This window comes from Mesoplodon mirus (genome assembly GCF_964341445.2).
Source record: "Mesoplodon mirus genome assembly, chromosome: 3".
NCBI lineage: Eukaryota > Metazoa > Chordata > Mammalia > Artiodactyla > Ziphiidae > Mesoplodon > Mesoplodon mirus.
Genome location: NC_138978.1, coordinates 85,712,830 through 85,720,542, shown reverse-complemented (window position 1 = coordinate 85,720,542; position 7,713 = coordinate 85,712,830).

The window sequence follows — 7,713 nt, the reverse complement described above, 5'->3', positions numbered from 1 at the left end:
CATACAAGAAAAGCTCTCTGCCCATCCCTATTTGCCTAAAAGCAAGACCTACACCTGCAAAGGTTTCCTGTCTCTCCTCTCTACCAGCAAAGACAGAAGTTAATCACTGGAGACAACTCTAGACCCTTACCAGCTCAGAGATGGCACCAGAAGATCTACACAACAAACTTGGCTAAAACTAGCCCTTATTTACCATTAGTTTCCCCATATATTTGCCTTGCTACAATTTGCCACCCTTAGAAGCTCAAAGTCTTTTTCCTTTGTCTTGTCACCTGTCTAAAAATTTATTGTTCTTTTGTTAAAATGCTATATAAGCCCAGGTTCTAACCAGTCCTTTGAGTTACTCATCTCTGGGTGTATGCATGATGCACTTATTAATAAACTTCTGTTTGACTTTTTCTCTTGTTAATATCTTTTCTCAGTCTGATTTACAGGGCCTGGCCAATGAACCTAAGATAGGTAGAGGGAAAATAACTTTTTTTCCTTCCCTATACCAGCAACCAATTCCATATTCCCTGTACAACTAAAATAGTCAACATGCCTTATGAGGACCCAACAAATTAGTCCAAGACAGAGTTCCTTGCGGCTGTTGTTTGGAAATCTGTCTTCAGGCCTTTGGCCAGATGGGTCATTGGGTCTGACCCAAGTTTAGAGAACTACTTAGGAACATTCATAACCAACAAAAGAGGGTTCTTAATAATACAAAGTCTGGTTCCTCTGATTTGCTAAGCAAAACAAACAGATTAATAAATGTATGAAAAGCTGCTTGTGAGACGTTAAGTCCCCAGTGACTTGTCTTTGTTGGCTTTTGAAAGGAGGGAAAGGCACGATTAGTTCCTACTTGGGCAGTATCCATTTCCTGAGCTCTAGTATAATATTACATTAGAAAAGTTTTGTTTTCCAGAGGCTTTTTGCTTGTGGACAGATATTCCAAATATTTTAGAAACATTATTTTTTATATATTTATTTATTTATTTATTTATTTTTTGTGGTACGTGGGCCTCTCACCTCCGCGGCCTCTCCTGTTGCGGAGCGCAGGCTCAGTGGCCATGGCTCATGGGCCCAGCCGCTCCACGGCACGTGGGATCTTCCCGGACCGGGGCACGAACCTGTGTCCCCTGCATCGGCAGGCATACTCCCAACCACTGTGCCACCAGGGAAGCCCTTGAAACATTATTAATGAAAACCACTAAACCATATTAAGTACTCAACATGCTAGATGTTGGCCTAAGTGCTTCATGTGTGTTAACTCATTGATTCCACACAAAAAACTATGCTATGAGGTAAATACTATCATTAACCCCATCTCACAGATGAGGAAGCAAAAGCACACCCCACGTTAAGTAACTTGCCTGTGAGACAGTTCCAGTAGATTGAACCCTGGCCACCAGGCTGCAGCTTCTCCGTTCTGGTGACAAAGAGAAGGTACTTGAACTGTTGGCATGAGGCTCTGTTTATACACAGGAAATTAAGCCTGAGGCCAAGAAAATTAATTTAAATTCACACAATTAGGAAATTTTAGCAACTTAGAACGCAGTATGACTATGGTTAACTGACTCTGTAAGCTTCCCCAAAGCAACTGCAACAGCTCTGATTCACTGCAGTTGAGCACACGTGTTATTTACTATGTCTTTAGCTCTGGCTGGTGGAAGAACTGAGGCCACACTTAGAATGTGTCATTGGGCTAATTTTATTCTGTAAATAATAGAATAACTTTTTACAATATTTTAGAACATCTCCACCTTTTCCCAGGCCCACAGACTTACTGCTCCAGCCGCAGACTTCCTTGGTCACTACCGAATCGAAATTTAGTCCTGGTGCATGACGAGATTCTTCTGCTTGTATTGGTTGTCTGAGTTGTGTTAGCTCGTAAAAGCTCTACTCACTTTTTACACGGGTCAAAGATATAAAACTCACATAAGTGTTTTTCAAATGGCAGGTCATGTTTTGGTGAAAATTTTCTCCGCCAAACTGAGCTCACTTTAGGTAAGATATTAGAACAAATTTAAATGGATAAGGAAGGAAGGAAGGAAGGCCAAAAAAAAAAATCAAAATACAAATTTGGTGGGGTGTGTGTGTGGATTCAGGGGTACCAGCAGTGGGGCGGGGGGGTGTTATTAGTTTCCTTAACTATCTTCACTTTTTCTTTCTTCTAATCAGTTTCTTCCATGTAAAACTGGGTTCTTTCTCTCCACGGACCACAAAAATCTGATTCTTGTCCTAGTCCAGATGGTGGAGTACAGTGACCGTCAACAGAAGAAGAGATCCAGTAAAAATAAAGGTCAGGATGATGCAGGCACCAGGTGCCGCCTGGGTAGATAACAGCTTGAGAATCTGTGTCTGAAATGCCAGGCTGGAAAGTCACATCTGCCCAGAGGATCCGGCAACTGTTACCGTGTTTTTGTGCACCCACCTCTCTGAACCTGCTGAATGTCACTGTCTACCACATTTACTATGCATCACATAGCTGAGACAGAGTTTCTCATTTCTGAGTAAATGACCACGAGTAAAGACGGTCATGCCTTGAACATTTAGTGATGGAAAATAATTCCATTACCTTGGGTGGACTGCCCTTTCACGACTGTCAGGCAGCCTAACAGAGGAAACAAGTCGTAACGCTAAGGGCAGATGCTGAGACACATCAAAAACTTTTCCCTGGGCTTCCCTGGTGGCATAGCGGTTGAGAGTCCGCCTGCTGATGCAGGGGACGCGGGTTCGTGCCCCGGTCCGGGAAGATTCCACATGCCACAGAGCAACTAGGCCTGTGACCCATGGCTGCTGAGCCTGCGCGTCCGGAGCCTGTGCTCCACAACGGGAGAGGCCACAGCAGTGAGAGGCCCGCGTACCGCAAAAAAAAAAAAAAAAAAAAAAAAAAAAAAATTTCCCTAATACTAAAGAGCGGAGGAAAATCCTAGCTTGGGGGAGATTTATGTAACTGAATCTCAACACAAATTTCAAAACCTCTTTTGGAATTGCTGACAGAGCTCCAGACATCTGCTGTGTAGTTTGGTGGAAGAACAGAGCTCTGGTTTTAGGCCTGCCTGAGTTTTGTGACTAGTTTCTGCTACTTATGAGGTGGAAGCAGAGATAAGTTAGCCTCTCTGACTCAGTTTCTTGATCTCTTAAATGGGGATAATGCCTTTCTCTCAGCAGTCTTGTGAGGATTAAATGAGATCAGATATGCACACTGTCTGACTTAACAGTGTTCCTGTCACCTGCTAGCTAGGTGACCGTGGGCAGACTGCCTAACTTCACAGCTTCTTCATCTCTAAAATGGGGATAATTCATACCTCCCAGGTCTGCTGTGACAAGTAAGTCAGAGTAAGTTGTGTTCATCTAGCATTGAATCCAATCCACTTCCTAATGTCTTCTTCCACCTTCAGAAATGGAAACTTGAAACACATAATCTCCTAAAGAACAGCAGTTACTTAGAATTGATGTGAGGAAGGTGTAGGCCTGATTATGCCTCTGCTACTTCTTAGGCAGAGATGAAAATGCTATCTTCAACTTTTCCTGCCAACCGTAATGATAAATTAATAGCAAACTGTATTTAGGCACCGTTCATCTCTAGGGAGCTCTAGGCACAGCGGTGACATAATCTTCACAACATCCTGAGGAAGAGGAGATGAGTGATTTAATCACCATCTTCAAGAAGACAGAGGGTTATCATCTGGCTGGTGACCAGTTGTTTCCACCACAACCAAAGCCAGATAAAGAGCCAGCAGGCCCAAGTTGCAGGAAAGATCTGAGTTAAACCCTTCGAGATATATCTTAAAGAGATTTCTATTCAGGCAGCATTTCATTTCAAAGTACTGAATTATGTGGCTACTATTTATAGTTTTCCAGTGGCAAAGTGAAAAATATATTTCTTTACAGTATCTACACAGTTTGGCTTAACACCTGGGTGATTCCTTTGGGCAGGTCTTCCCCTGAAACTACTCTAGCCAATTTTCATGGTAGGCTATTTGGCAGTTTCCCAGGGACATTCGGAAAAGGCTCTGAGCATGTTATCCCATGGTTGAGTGAGCTTCAAGCAGCTAACCCAGACCCAGCCTGAAGGTTAAAAAATGAAACGGGTTTGATTAGCTACCTGAGCTTGTGAAGGGTGTCCATGGGCTAAGCACGAGTGCCTATGTCATTAGAGTAGAGTAGCTGTAGGACCTTCAAAACCTCAGACCCCTGGGAGAATGATATATAATTAATTATAATCATAAGCAGTAGACTATCACCCTTCTTTCCTGTGGTTGCTATGGTGAACAAATGGTATGGTTGCCAGCAAGAGCAACTGGGGGGCATGGAAGTTGGTATAAACCAGAAGCACTAGCAAAACCTCAACTCCTCCCCAACTAGGGTCTAGCAAGAGGCTGATGGGAGAGGCAGAATCCAACAGTGGTAGAAACATTGGTCACCAGCACTATCCTCTTCCCAGGTCCTGATGATGGCCAGCTGACTCGTTCTCGATAGGTGTGTTATTTCGGATAACGCTTCTCAAATTTTTACATGCCTGTAAATCACCTGGATATCATCTTGTTAACATACACATTTTGATTCAATAGGTCTTTAGGTCATGCGGCATGTGTCAGAGCCCTCTATCCACAGAGGCTTAGACAAGACAGATTTTTTTCCCTCTTTATGTAGCCCTGCTCCTTGAAGTTGCAGGGCCCAGGCTTCTTCTGCCCTTTTGCTAGGCCACGCCGGGTTTGTTGTCCTGGTCTGTACAGTCTTCATTGCACTCGTTTCTATATCTGCAGTTTAACCAGCAGGCTTGGGGAAGGGAAGGGCATGCCCTTCTCCTTAAGGGCCTGATCGAGAAACTGCACGTTCCTTGTTCCACTTTTTTTTTTTTTTTTTTTGCGTCATGCGGGCTTCTCACTGTTGTGGACTCTCCCGTTGCGGAGCACAGGCTCCGGATGCGCAGGTTCAGCGGCCATGGCTCACGGGCCCAGCTGCTCCGCGGCATGTGGGATCCTCCCAGACTGGGCCACGAACCCGTGTCCCCTGCATCAGCAGGTGGACTCTCAACCACTGAGCCACCAGGGAGGCCCTTGTTCCACTTTTTTGGCTAGAATTTAGTCACTTGGCCACATCTAGCTTCAAGTAAGGTTGGGAAATATTTTATTTTATATACATTTTATTCTATGTTCACAGGTGTCCACTGAAAATTCCATGACCACGGAAGGAGAGAATGCATATTAGGGAAGGCTAACAGTCTCCGTCACAGTTGGGGATAAAACTAATGACAGCAGAATGTTACTGAGTACTTACTCTCTGCCAGGAACAGTCCCTTAAATCATTCAATCTTCACAAAAAATGCCTTTGGTAGGCATTATTATTATTCCCGTTTACTGATAAAGAAACTGAGGCTTAGAGAGGTTAAGTCGCTTGCTATGGTCGTACAGCTGAGGCTGAGGCAGCATTCAAATCCAGATACTCACAAATCTTGGGAGCAAACAAAGAGCTGATTACAGAGACAGCAAGCAGGACAGGGGCAGTTACTAGCAAAGGGGTCCTGCAGCAGTGGGAGGGTGCTGGGTCATGAGTCAGAGATCCAAGTAAAAACATCTTACTCATTTCCACGAGCAAGTTGTGGCTTACTAGGGGCAATTTATACATTGTATTTCCAGAGGCAGAAGGAGGAAGACAGCACAGCTATTCTTCTTTGGAGTTGTAAGACTTGTGAATTAAGGGGCTTATTCCCCTGATGTTGGTGGCATGGGCATGACCTTCTCCCCAGGGGCGAGGGCTTGTGGCCTGCTGGTTTTCTGCCCCCTCCCCTGCAGCAGACACCACTCTGAATACCTGGTACACTTGTCCCAGAAGAGCCACAGCTGGCCAGGGCCAGACGGGGCCACTGCTTTGTGTCACAGTCACCAGTTAGAGGACATTTGAAAACTGTTTTCCAGGCTTTTTTTTCCCCTTCTTTTCATGAAAGGGGCTTTTTGTTAGTACTGCCTTTGTTTAGGGATGATAAAGGGACCATTTTATTGGAATGAATTACTGACTCAAGTGCTGCCAGAGGTCTCAGCGAGAGGAAAGCCCTCTGGCTTCACTTCAGCAGGTGAAAGGAAACAACCAATGGGCGTTGGTCTCAAGGGCACTTTGGAGTTTGCTCCATCAGCAACTTTGAGTATAGTTGCTGGCTGAAGTTGAGTCCAGGGGAGGCAGTCAGACAGTACTAGCGATAATATTAATAAAATATAACACCTTTTCCTTTGCATATGAAAAATGTCAAACGATCAGGAGGACTGTTGTCCAGGACTTAGAGAATGATGTCTTTCTACCCACTACTAAATGCTAAATCTCCACTACTAAAATGGGGTCCCAGTAACAATCTCAGTTCATCTTTCTGAACCCCTGAAAAAGCCAATCCTCTCTGCAGAGCCAACTGAATGTTGGTGAAAAAAAGGCAAACAGCTGAAAACAAGCCAGATTCTCTAAGACTCTGTGGAATTCACATAGACATGAAACATTTAAAGATACTTTAAAATAATTTTCTTCAAATGGTGCTCCAGGGACTTTAGAAAAAGATATGAAAATACTAGTAAGCCAAACTTGTCCATTTTAACTTGTTTCCCCCATGTCTAGAGCGTGCGGTGCCAACATAAATTTGTGAAGACATATGGGTTGACAGTATATTTGGGCCCATAATCTCATCTGCTGTTTTATTGAGACTCCAAGACCCAGTATATTTAAAGTCTGCTAGATGAATCAGCATTTCTTAGGAAGCCTCTTTTAAAATATGGCTATTTGCAAACAGTGGCAAGGAATGCGGCATTTAAATCAACTGACCGTGAACTCTTCAGAGTTCAAGGAAATCATTAAGGGCTAATAAAATCAATAGAAGTTTGGGTAAGAGCAAAGATACCCCTTGATATTATCTGAAGGCATGTAATACCAATCAGCTAGCTCTAAGTGACTGAACCCCAAGTACTGATGAGGAAACAGGTGCCTAACGGCAGCTGCCAGTGATCAGGCTGTGGGAAGGTCAGACTGGCTCCTACAGGCCTCTCCTCTGACAAGCAAGGTGAGTTGTGGGTAGGCTGCCACTTGTGCCCTTCAAAAACAACAGGCACTTGTCTTAAGAGAGGAAGGCAAGTTTCCCAGTCCATAAAGCAAGGATCGTAAGATCTGGCCTGTTTATCTTACAAGCAAGACAGTGTGGCATCCTTCTAAAGACACTGTACCAATTTCTGGTGGTGGCATTACCACGCAGGGAGAACAGTGCCCTACGTGGCTGGTGGTAAGGAAATGTCCAGGAGTGTTTACAGGCAGAGTTTCTAAGTGCAAAGCTTCCCCGAAGCTCCTCTTTAACCAAATGTGCCCCCTCCCAGCCGTTATTCATGCACAGATTCTGTATACCTTCTGTATTACAACTGTAATCAATCATTTGTATTATTTGCCTAATTGATATGGTCTCCCACACTTTGTTATAAACCTCCATGTAGCCAGGGGCTGTGACTTATTCCAACAGTTAATCCCCAGTTCCTTGAACTTGCAAGGCACAAAGTAGGTACATAATCAATACCAGCGAATATATCAGTGAATGCTGAGAGAAATGGAAGATGTGTACCTCGGAGAGAACGTGCTTACACCAAAAATCCGCCACTGTCCTCTGATTTTCTAAACTTGGGCTTTTATAAGCTAGTCTTCTACCTCAAGTCTTTTAGGAGGAGAGGGAGTGGCCAGGATGCTGGGGCTGGGGTCAGCTGCTAA